Raw genomic sequence first — 11,984 nt, forward strand, 5'->3', positions numbered from 1 at the left:
CCAGTGAATGATTCTCAATTCTACAGACACTACAAAACACTGAAAAACTTCAACAACCACATTTAAAGTGATATAGTTGAAGAGAGGGAATTTGTCAGTTAATGGCAAAGTTTATCATCTTTCCCATTTTCCAAGTACTGCTAACTCCCACCCTCCACTGCCTCACAAAGATGTTTATTAAGATTGAATGTGCTGATATAGGGGACAGATATTCAAAACATTTTCCCTGGAAAGGATATTCCTACTAGATTCTATTTGGGGATTCACTGCCCTCCAATACAATATTAGAGGGATAGTTGGCATATAAATACTATCCAGGAATTCTGGGTTTTTTTGTTTGTTTTTTGGGGTTTTTTTAAATACCTTTAGCACTGTGCAGGAAGCCCCATAAAAGGTGCTGTCACTTTTAAGTTCTGGGTTTAGGGTTGTCTGTAATTGTACACAACAATGGTTTTGTGTTTGTCTGTCTGTCTGTCTGTTTCATTCTGTAAAGCAACCACCTTCCTTACTGGAAGGAGAGAAAATGTTGGTACATAAGTGTAAATACTTGCTGCAGCATTTAATATGTTTAATTTTATGTTAAGCTTTTTGTTGCATTGTGAACACATTTATTGTTACAAATGGACAATGAGTTCATTGAGACTGTTCAACTAGGTCAGATTTTTACATCTCTTTCTTGCAAGAAGAGACAAAATTTTGTGCATTTGTACAAATGTTAATAATATCACTGCAATTCCAATATAATAAAGCACTCAAATGCAAATAATATTTATGGTGTTGCCCTGTTAATTGAGAAGAAAGAAATCTAGAGTAAAAGCAGCAGGTGTTGAGCTTGCTGATGGTCAAGTTTGTCGTTGCATTTTGTGTTGTTTTCCAGAAGTATGATATTAATCCATTATGTAGTTTTCTCATTCCATTGAAGAAAATATATTTGCTCTTTATTGATTACTGAAGATGAACTTCCTTGTTTAGCTCCACTCTTGCTGCAAAGAACTCAGCTTTGCCAAAACTGCAAAACCTTGGCCTCACCTCAGAATCATCCACTTTGAAGGAGATATATTTGAAATATTTGATCCAAACCAGTCAGCTCCAGCATTAGCGCAATAGTATAAATTCCTGACTAGTGCTGAATGAAGCAAGCTCAGTAAACCTAATCCCTGACCCCTAGAAGCTTACAGTCAAAGACACACAACTGACTGAGTAGATCCTGGCTAGGCTTTCAGACATGGGGAAAACATGCCAGAATGAGAAGAAGCTGGAAACATAGATGGGGCAGGTTTGGCAAAGCCTGGTTGACCAGAGAGCGGCGCAGTGTGGCCTAGAGGAAAAAGCATAGGTCTGGGAGTCCCAGGACCTCAGTTCTAATTCCGGCTCTGCCAATTGACTGCTATGTGGCTCTTGAGCCCGTCACTTAACTTGTCTGTGCCTCAGTTTCCTCACTGTAAAATAGAGATGCAATTCCTTCATTCATTCATATTTATTGAGAACACTGTACTAAGTGCTTGGGAGAGTACAATATAATAATAAACAAACATGTTCCCTGACCACAATGAGCTTACAGTCTCCCTCCTGGTTAGACTGTGAGCCCCATATGGGACAGGGACTTTATCCGACTCTATTATCTTGCATCTATCTCAGTGCTTAGTGCCTTGATTGGCTCATAGTAAAGGTGAAACAAATAAGACAATTATCTTTGAAAATGACTCAAAGGTTTCTTGAGAGATGTTTGAAATGATTAAACCTGGCTGTTGGTTGCACTTAAAATTCCTCAGAAAGCTTTCTGCACTTTTTTTTAATGGTTATTTGTTGTGTGCCTGGCCCTGTACTACGCGCTACGGTAGACACAAGTTAATCAGGTTGGACATAGTCCATGTCCCACATGGGACTCACAGTCATAATTTCTATTTTACAGATGAGGGAACTGAGGCCAAGAGAAGTGAAGTGACATGCCCAGGGTCACACAGCAGACAAGTGGCAGACCTGGAATTAGAACCCAGGTCCTTCTGATTCGCAGACTTGTGCTCTGTCCACTAGGCCATGCTAAATCACCAAGGAAGAAGATTGCACAAACTCTTATGGTTACAACTCAACAACCCGTACAATCATAAAGTTCTTCCTAATGTTACGAACTTTTAATTTGGAGCACGGGAGAGAGAGGAATGCCCAGGAGTGGGGCTTGGCTCTGGCACCCTTATAGCCCAAGCACACTGCTCCCCACCAGGCTTGCCATTCTCTGTTGTCACCTAAAATGAACAGAAGCCTCGCCCCCCTGCACATACACCCTCCGAACTGTTGAGGCTTGGTACATGTTAAGGGCTTACTTTGCCCCATGCTTTGTTCTAAGTGCTGGGGTAAATGCAAATTAATCAGGTTGGACACAGCCCCTGTCCCACATGGGGCTCCCTATCTCAATCCCCATTTTACACATAAGGTAACTGAGGCACAGAGAAGTGAAATGACTTGCCCAAGGTCACATAGCAGAGACGTGGCAGAGCCAAGATTAGAAACCATGACCCTCTGACTCCCAGGACCATGGTCTTTCCACTACACCATGCTTAATAACCACAATGATGTTTATTTCCAACTCTGCTGCCCAGCTGAAATCCAGAATTCCAATATAAACACTGATGAAGGGCAGGACCTGGAAGGAGAGGGGAAGGGAGGAACTGCACCTGGAGAGGTGGGGCCAGCTGTGGAAATAAGGTGACACTCCCACTCCATTAGAGTCAGCTTTGGTTTAAATCTCTTCACTACCACCTAGCTGGATTAAAATTTGGGTCATTGCCCTTACCATTTAGGTTATTATATCAATGCTAACTAAGCACACAGTTTTGCACTCTGTTGAAGAACAAATCAAGATCAGTCACTGTGTCATAATTAATTGCTTACATCACGAGGAGGGCCGGGGCCTAGTGGAAATAGTACAAGTCTGGGAGTCAGAGGACTTGAGTTCTAAACCCTGCTCTGCCACTTGCCTGCTGGGTGACCTGGGGCAAGTCAGTTAACTTCTCTGTGACTTGATTTCTTCATCTGAAAAATGGGGATTCAGTGCCTGTTCTTCCTCCTATTTTGACTGTGAGCCCCATGTGGGATAGAACTGTGACCAATCCTTCACTCTGCAATCCAAATCATTTTTCAAAAAAGACCGTTCACTTCTCATCTCCCCACTCCTCAAAAACCTCCAATCATTGCCCATCCACTTCCGCATCAAACAGAAACTCCTTACAATCAGCTTTAAAGCACAAAATCAGCTCAGTTCCTCCTATCTTACCTCACTGATTTCTTACTACAGTTTGTTTGCAAGCTTCGGTCCTCCAATGCCAACTACTTCCCATCTCATCTAGTATCACTCGTCCAGTGCTATCCTACTCATTGTACCTTGATCTCATCTATCCTGCTGCTGGCCTCTTACTCACATCCTCCATCTGGCCTGGAGCGCTCTCCTCCCCTGTCTATGATAGACCACCATTCTCCCAGCCGTCTCAAAAATCACATCTCCTCCAAAAGGCCATCCCCAACTAAACCTATCCCTCTAATCCCTCTCCCTTCTGCACTGCCTATGCACTTGGATCCATACCCTTTAAGTACTTTCATTCATTCATTCATTCATTCAATCGTATTTATTGAGCACTTACTGTGTGCAGAGCACTGTACTACGCACTTGGGAAGTACAAGTTGGTAACATACAGAGACGGTCCCTACCCAACAACGGGCTCACAGTCTAGAAGGGGGAGACAGACAACAAAACATGTAGACAGGTGTCAAAACTGTCAGAACAAATAAAATTAAAGCTAAATGCATATCATTAACAAAATAAAGAGAATAGTAAATATGTACAAGTAAAATAGAGTAATAAATCTGTACAAATATATACAAGTGCTGTGGGGAGGGGAAGGAAGTAGGGTGGGGGATGGGGAGGAGGAGAGGAAAAAGGGGGCTCAGTCTGGGAAGGCCTCCTGGAGGAGGTGAGCTCTCAGTAGGGCTTCGAAGGGAGGAAGAGAGCTAGCTTGGCGGATGTGGGGAGGGAGGGCATTCCAGGCCAGGGGAAGGACGTGGGCCGGGGTTGATGGCGGGACAGGCAAGAACAAGGTTCAGTGAGGAGGTTAGCAGCAGAGGAGTGGAAGGTGTGGACTGGGCTGTAGAAGGAGAGAAGGGAGGTGAGGTAGGAGGGGGCGAGGTGATGGAGAGCCTTGAAGCCGAGAGTGAGGAGTTTTTTGCTTGACTCATAGGTGGACAGGCAGCCATTGGAGATTTTTGAGGAGGGGAGTAACATGCCTAGAGTGTTTCTGCACAAAGACAATCCTGGCAGCAGAGTGAAGTATAGACTGAAGTGGGGAGAGACAGGAGGATGGGAGATCAGAGAAGAGGCTGATGCAGTAATCCAGTTGGGATAATAATAATAATAATGGCATTTATTAAGCGCTTACTATGTGCAAAGCACTGTTCTAAGCGCTGGGGAGGTTACAAGGTGATCAGGTTGTCCCACGTGGGGCTCACAGTCTCAATCCCCATTTTACAGATGAGGTAACTGAGGCACAGAGAAGTTAAGTGACTTGCCCAAAGTCACACAGCTGACAATTGGCACAGCCGGGGTTTGAACCCATGACCTCTGACTCCAAAGCCCGTGCTCTTCTCCACTGAGCCACGATGAGAGATTGAATCAGCAAGGTAGCGGTTTGGATGAGGAGGAAAGGGCGGATCTTGGTGATGTTGTGGAGGTGAGACTGGCAGGTTTTGGTGACAGATTGGATGTGAGGAGTGAACGAGAGAGCGGAGTTGAGGATGACACCAAGGTTGCGGGCTTGTGAGACGGGAAGGATGGTAGTGCCGTCTACAGTGATGGGAAAGTCAGGGAGAGGGCAGGGTTTGGGAGGGAAGATAAGGAGTTCAGTCTTGGACATATTCAGTTTTACATGGCGGGCAGATGTCCAGATGGAGATGTCTTGAAGGCAGGAGGAGATATGAGCTTGGAGGGAGGGAGAGAGAGCAGGGGCAGAGATGTAGATTTGGGTGCCATCAGCATAGAGATGGTAGTTGAAGCTGTGAGAGGGAATGAGTTCACCATGGGAGTGAGTGTAGATAGAGAACAGAAGGGGACCAAGAACTGACCCTTGAGGAACCCCTACAGTAAGGGGATGGGAGGGGAGGAGGAGCCTACAAAGGAGACTGAGAATGAATGGCCAGAGAGATAAGAGGATAACCAAGAGAGGACACAGTCTGTGAAGCCGAGGTTGGATAGCGTGTTGAGAAGAAGGGGGTGATCCACAGTGTCAAAGTCAGCTGAGAGGTCAAGAAGGATTAGGATAGAGTAGGAGCCATTGGATTTGGCAAGAAGGAGGTCATTGGTGACCTTTGAGAGGGCAGTTTAGGTGGATTGCAGGGGATGGAAGACAGATTGGAGGGGGTCAAGGAGAGAGTTGGCTTTGAGGAATTCGAGGCAGCGGGTGTAGATGACTCATTCTAGGAGTTTGGAAAGGAAGGGTAGGAGGGAGATAGGGTGATAACTAGAAGGGAAGGTGGGGTCAAGAGAGGGGCTTTTTAGGATGGGGGAGACATGGGCATGTTTGAAGGCAGAGGAGAAGGAACCAGTGGAGAGTGAGCAGTTGAAGATGGAGGTTAAGGAGGGGAGGAGGGAAGGGGTGAGAGATTTCATAAAATGAGAGGGAATGGGGTCTGAAGCACAGGTGGCTGGAGTAGCACTTGAGAGGAGGGAGGAGATTTCATCTGAAGATACTGCTGGGAAGGATGGGAGAGTAACGGAGAGGATTGAGAGCTGGGGGTTAGAGAAGGGGGGAGGGATGACTTTGGGGAGCTCAGACCTGATGGAGTGATATTCACCCCATCCTCAGCCCTATAGGACCTATGTACATATTGATACTTCATGTTAAATATCTGTCTCCCCCCTCTAGACTGTAAGCTTCTGGTGGGCAGGGACCATCTCTACCAATTCCGTTATACTGTACTCTTCCAAGCATTTAGTGCATTATTCTGCCCACAGTAAGCATTCAATAAATACCATTGATTGATTGGCTGATTGACTGACTGTGTCTGACCTTATTAACTTGTATCTACCCCAGCACTTGGAGCAGTGCCTGGCACATAATAAATGCTTAACAAACAAAATAATTATATTGATAATGACCCCAAATTCAGATAAATATTTAATGCTCATCATTTCATTTTTTATGGTATTTGTTAAGGACTTACTAGGTGCCAGGAAGTGTTCTAAGCTCCCGAGTAGATATAATTTATCAAGTTGGACACAGCCCCGTACCATATGGGGCTCACAGTCTTAATCCCCATTTTATAGATGAGGTAACTGAGGGACAGGGGGAAGTGAAGTGGCCTGCCCAAAGTCACAGAACAGACAAGTGGCAGAGCCAGGATTAGAGCCCAGGTCCTTCTGACTCGCAGGCCCTTGCTCTATCCACTAGGGCCCGTTGTTGGGTAGGGGCCATCTCTATATGTTGCCGATTTGTACTTCCCAAGTGCTTAGTACAGTGCGCTGCACAGAGTAAGTGCTCAATAAATACGAATGAATAGAGCATGATGTTTCTCTGAAGCATTTCATTGAAGCATCACTGCTTATTCTAGAAAACCAGTATTCAACTGGCTCCTCAAACTTTCAAGAGAAAGTTGGCAATCTTCCTTCCATTGAAAGGAAAAAGATCAAAACCTTTGCAAAGCTTCCATCAGGCTGTGGACTACCTAGCAGCCTGGTGACTACTTAGCAGGTTTGTTCTGATCAACATGCCTCAGAGAAAAGAGAGTGAGTTGCTAAGGAAAAGGTTTGGACAGAAAATAGAGGGCAGAGACTCAGAATGGGAGCTGAGTTCCAACCCTAGCCTGCCAGCTGATTGCCTAAGTGACTTTGGGTGATAGAACAGAACAGTGTCACTCTTACTGGTGGAGTATACTGAGATTTAATCCTCATGTTGCCAGTTATCAAGACGTGCTCCACTGCAAGAAAAAGTGACTGCTGTAGAAATGGCCTTCAAAGCTTATTAGTGATGTAAGGGAAGCAGCATGGCCTAGTGGATAAAGCACAGGTCTGGGAGTCTGAAGGACCTGGGTTCTAATCCTGGCCCTGCCACTTGTCTTCTGGGTGACCTTGGGCAAGTCACTTAACTTCTCCATACCTCAGTTACCTCATCTGTAAATGAGGATTAAGACTGAGAGCCCCATGTGGGATAGGGACTGAATCCCCTTAGTACAGTGCTCTGCACACAGTAAGTGCTCAATAAATATGATTGAATGAATGAATTAGCTTGAATCTACCCCAGTGCTTAGAACAGTGCTTGACAAATAGTAAGCACTTAACAAATTCCATCATTATCATTATTATGTTGAGGAAAGTGGACTATTTGCCCACATGCATGATGAATATGAGGGGGTCTTGAAGCATCCTAGTTTTGCACTAACATCCTCACTCAGATTTTAAAACAGCCATTTACCTAGTGCAAGCAGTGATTTCTTTCTATAGTGTGAGCTATTAAGAACACTCAATTTCATTGACTCTTCTACTGGCATATCTTCTCAGGGAAGGGCAAACAGGGAAAGAAACTTATGTAGAATAGATGACTTTTTGGATTTCTTCCCAGAGCAGGGACAAATTTGGCCCACTCTCTCTGGCTCTCATCTTCTGCATAAGAGCCCTTCCTTTTTAAACTGCTTCTCAGGCTCCTGCTGTTCAGGCTGAGTTAGCCCAGTTGCTTCTAGGTCTCTCACCATCCCACCATCAGCTTTTTAAATCCTGCTCCGGCTGACTCCGGGCTGACCAGTCTTTCATTCATTCAATTGCATTTATTGAGCACTTACTGTGTGTGGAGCATAGCCTTGAGTATGAAAGTCACACAAAGCCAAGTTACATCTTCTTACTTGTAGAAATAGCCTTCCAAGCTTATTAGTGATGTAAGGAAAGCAGCATGGCCTAAGTGTTCTATGTGCTGGGGGGAATACAAGGTAATCAGGCTATCCCACGTGTGGCTAACAGTCTTAATCCTCATTTTACAGAAGAGGTAACTGAGGCACAGAGAAGTGAAGTGACTTGCCCAAAGTCACACAGCTGACAGGTGGTAGAGCTGGGATTAGAACCCATGACCTCTGACTCCCAAGCCCAGGCTCTTTTCACTGAGCCATGCTGCTTCTCCTAAGACTGTGAATCTTAATCTCTTAAAATTAAGACTGTGAGCCCCATGTGGGACAACCTGATTGCCTTGTATCTGCCTCAGTGCTTAGAACAGTGTTTGGCACATGATAAGCACTTAACAAATACCATAATTATTATTAAAATAAGTATTATGATTATGGTGCACGGTGTAGTGGATAGAGCACAGGCCTGGGAGTCAGAGGGTCATGGGTTCTAATCCCTGCTCTGCTCTTTGTCTGCTATGTGGCCTTGGGCAAGTCACTTCATTTCTCTGTGCCTCAGTTACCTCATCTGTAAAATGGGGATTACGACTGTGAACCTTATTAGGGACTTTGTCCAACCCGATTTGCTTGTATCCACCCCAGCACTTAGTACAGTGCCTGGCACATAGTTAGTGCTTAAAAATACCATAATTATTAACATTATTATAATTATGTAGAGGGAGCCATTGCCCCCACATGTGTGGTTTCTCTTACATGGGCAAGTTTCCCTCTAGACCAAGTTATTCATTCATTCAATCATATTTATTGAGCACTATGTGCAGAGCATTGTACTAAACTCATGGAAATTACAATTCGGTAACAAATTGTAGACCAATGTACCACCAAGCTCCAGTAGCTCATGGGGTCCAAACACACATGCATGAAAATACTGTGCATCCATAGGACTGCCTCCTAGATTGAAGCTAAGGTTCTATTTGAGGCCATTTGGTGATCTGCAAAGACTCAGGCTGACCCAAATTGGGTCAGTTGTAGATTAGTTTAGTTGCAGATGTAGTTTATTGAATACCTACTCCACGTCCTACCTTTGGCCTGGAATGCCCTCCCTCCGCACATCTGCCGAACTAGCTCTCTTCCTCCCTTCAAAGCCCTACTGAGAGCTCACCTCCTCCAGGAGGCCTTCCCAGACTGAGCCCCCCCATCCTCTGCTCCTCCTCCCCTCCCCATCACCCCCACTCCCTCCCCATGCTGCCTTACCCCCCTTCCCCTCCCCACAGCACTTGTGCATATTTATACATATTTATTACTCTATTTTATTAATGATGTGCATATATCTATAATTGTATTTATTTTGATGGTATTGACACGTCTACTTTTTCTGTCTCCCTCTTCTAGACTGTGAGCCTGTTGTTGGGTAGGGACTGTCTATATGTTGCCGAATTGTACTTTCCAAGTGCTTAGTACAATGCTCTGCACACAGTAAGCACTCAATAAATACAACTGAATGAATTCAACCCAAATATTCAATCTATCACCAAATCGTGTTGGTCCAACCTTCACAACATCATTAAAATCTTTTTCCTCTCCATCCAAACTACTACCACATTAATCCAAGCACTTATCCTATCCCACCTTGTTTACTGTATCAGCCTCCTTGCTGACCTCGCTGCCTCCTGTGTCTCCCCACTCCAGTCCATACTTCAATCTGCTGCCTGGATCATTTTTCTACAAAAATGTTCAGTCCATGTTTCCCCACTCCTCATGAACCTCCAGTGGTTGCCACTTCTGCATCAAACAGAAACTCCTTACTATTTGCTTTAAAGCACCCAATCACCTTGCCCCCTCCTATCTCTCTTTACTGCTCTTGTACTAAAACCCTGCCTAGATACTTTGCTTCTCTACTACCAAACTACTCACTGTACCTCAATCTTGTCTAGCTTGCTGCTGACCTCTCTCCCACATCCTGCCTCTGTCTTGGAATGCCCTCCCTCTTCATATTCAATAGACAATTACTCTCTCCACCTTCAAAGCCTTATTGAAGACACATCTCCTCCAAGAGGCCTTCCCTAAGCCCTCTTTTTCTCTTCCCCCCACTACCTTCTATGTCACCCTGATTTGCTCCCTTCTACGGTGCCCTGTCCCCTCTCAGGCTCACACCTGGAGAGTTTCCAGTACTCTACCAGTCTCGGCTACGGGAGGGAGGGTCAAGCAGAGGCATACCATTCCATTCCCAGATTGGGCAGTGGCTAGCAAGTGGAAGGCAATCTGCTACAAGCCAACTCACCCATGCTGGCCAGCAGCGGCATGGGAGAGAGTCAAAGGTGGAGATTCAAGTTTACTGTATGGAAGGAGGCAATGGTAAACCACTTCCATATTTTTACCAAGAAAACTCTACGGATACACTACAGGAATGATTGCAGATGGAGAACGAACGGGGTGTTCTGGGAGAGATGTGTCTGTGATGTCTCTATGGGTCGGAAACAACTCAACGGCATAAGACCAGACAAGACGTTGTCCTGATTTGCTCTCTTTATTCACCCCTTCCTTAGCCCCACAGCACCTACGTACATATCCATAATTTATTTATATTGATGTCTGTCTCCCTCTCTAGACTGTAAGCTCATTGTGACCAGGGAATGTGTCTACCAACTCTGTTGTATTGTTCTCTTCCAAACGTTTTGTACAGTAGTCTGCACACACAATATGCACTCAATAAATACAGTTGGTTGATTGATCATAAAGTAGTGATTAAATTAACTCTAAAGTCTGATCCTGAAAATTTATTTACAGCATAAACTAAAATGAGATTCATATGTGGATTTAAATTAAAGATTGTTCCAAATCATCCACAAAATAGCTTCTTCATATTTGATTCTTCCAGGGTTCTCTTTTCAAAAAGCTGGTTTGTGAATGACTGATAATGTTCAGCTGGGGTCCAGAATACATAAATGTCTTAAACATACTGTAATCATTGTGAAATCAATGAAATCAATCAATCGATGGTATTTATTGAGTGCTTACTATGTGTGCAGAATATTGAACTAAGCGCTTGGCAGAGTACAATACAACTTTCATAAACACATTCCAGGCCCACAAGAAGTGTGTGAAATATTCAAATTCAGGCAGGCAATTCAAGAATCAGTGAGGAAACTGCCATGGAGTATCTGACTTTTCACTGAATTGGAAGCAAACCACACTCAAGACAGAAATACTGTGGTGCCAGGAGCACTACAATAATTGTTGGAGAAAATTCAGAATCTATTTGTCTTTCTTAGCAGTGAAAATGATGACACCCTCACCTGTGAGCCCTTTGTTGGGTAGGGACCGTCTCTATACGTTGCCAACTTGTACTTCCCAATCGCTTAGTACAGTGCTCATCACACAGTAAGCACTCAATAAATACGACTGAATGAACGGGAGGAAGTGCAACAACTGGCTTTCACCAGAAGCATATGGTGAAAGTGTAAGTTTGAGGTGAATAATAATAATAATTACAGCACTTGTTAGGGTCTTACTATGTGCCAAGCACTGTTCTATGCACTGGGGTAGATACAAATTAATCAGATTGGACACAGTTCCTGTCCCACATGGGGCTCATACTCTGAATCCCCATTTTTAGATGAGGTAACTGAGGCCCAGAGAAGTTAAGGGCACAAAGCAGACATGTGGTGGGGTCGGATTTAGAACCCAGGACCCTTTGACTCCCAGGCCTGTTGTGTATATGGGGTTTTTTGACCATGAGATGGTAGGACTGTTGATCAAATCTTGACCCATGTGTCTGAGAGCTGCTGATAGTCTTCAACCAATATTATTTATTGAATGCTTACTATGTGTAGAGCACTGACAATGGGAGCACTTGGAAGAGTACAACTGAGTTAGCAGACTCAATCCCTGCCTTTATAGAGCTTAGGTGACAGAAAGGGGATTCCTGAGCTTGTTCAACACCACAATACTCCCTGCTACCCAGCCCCAGCCCCCCATCCCTGGATCCCCAAAACCAGCCATTCTGCAGCCACAATGCCATGATCATCCAGAAGCTGGGTGCCGTTGTGTCCTCCTCACACTCACACCTAATTACTTCAAAAGAAAGCAATGAGGAAATTCAATTCTTTTTT

At 44.5% G+C, this 11,984-nt stretch overlaps 1 non-coding gene across 1 annotated transcript; it reads left to right on the forward strand.

The window, feature by feature from the left end:
• Nucleotides 1–10,008: 10,008 nt before the first annotated feature.
• On the forward strand, nucleotides 10,009–10,145 carry LOC119924433. Its single transcript, XR_005449147.1, has one exon. It is a non-coding gene; the product is annotated as a small nucleolar RNA SNORA7 (small nucleolar RNA).
• Nucleotides 10,146–11,984: the final 1,839 nt, after the last annotated feature.

The sequence above is a fragment of the Tachyglossus aculeatus genome, chromosome 2, assembly GCF_015852505.1.
Source record: "Tachyglossus aculeatus isolate mTacAcu1 chromosome 2, mTacAcu1.pri, whole genome shotgun sequence".
Classification (NCBI taxonomy): domain Eukaryota; kingdom Metazoa; phylum Chordata; class Mammalia; order Monotremata; family Tachyglossidae; genus Tachyglossus; species Tachyglossus aculeatus.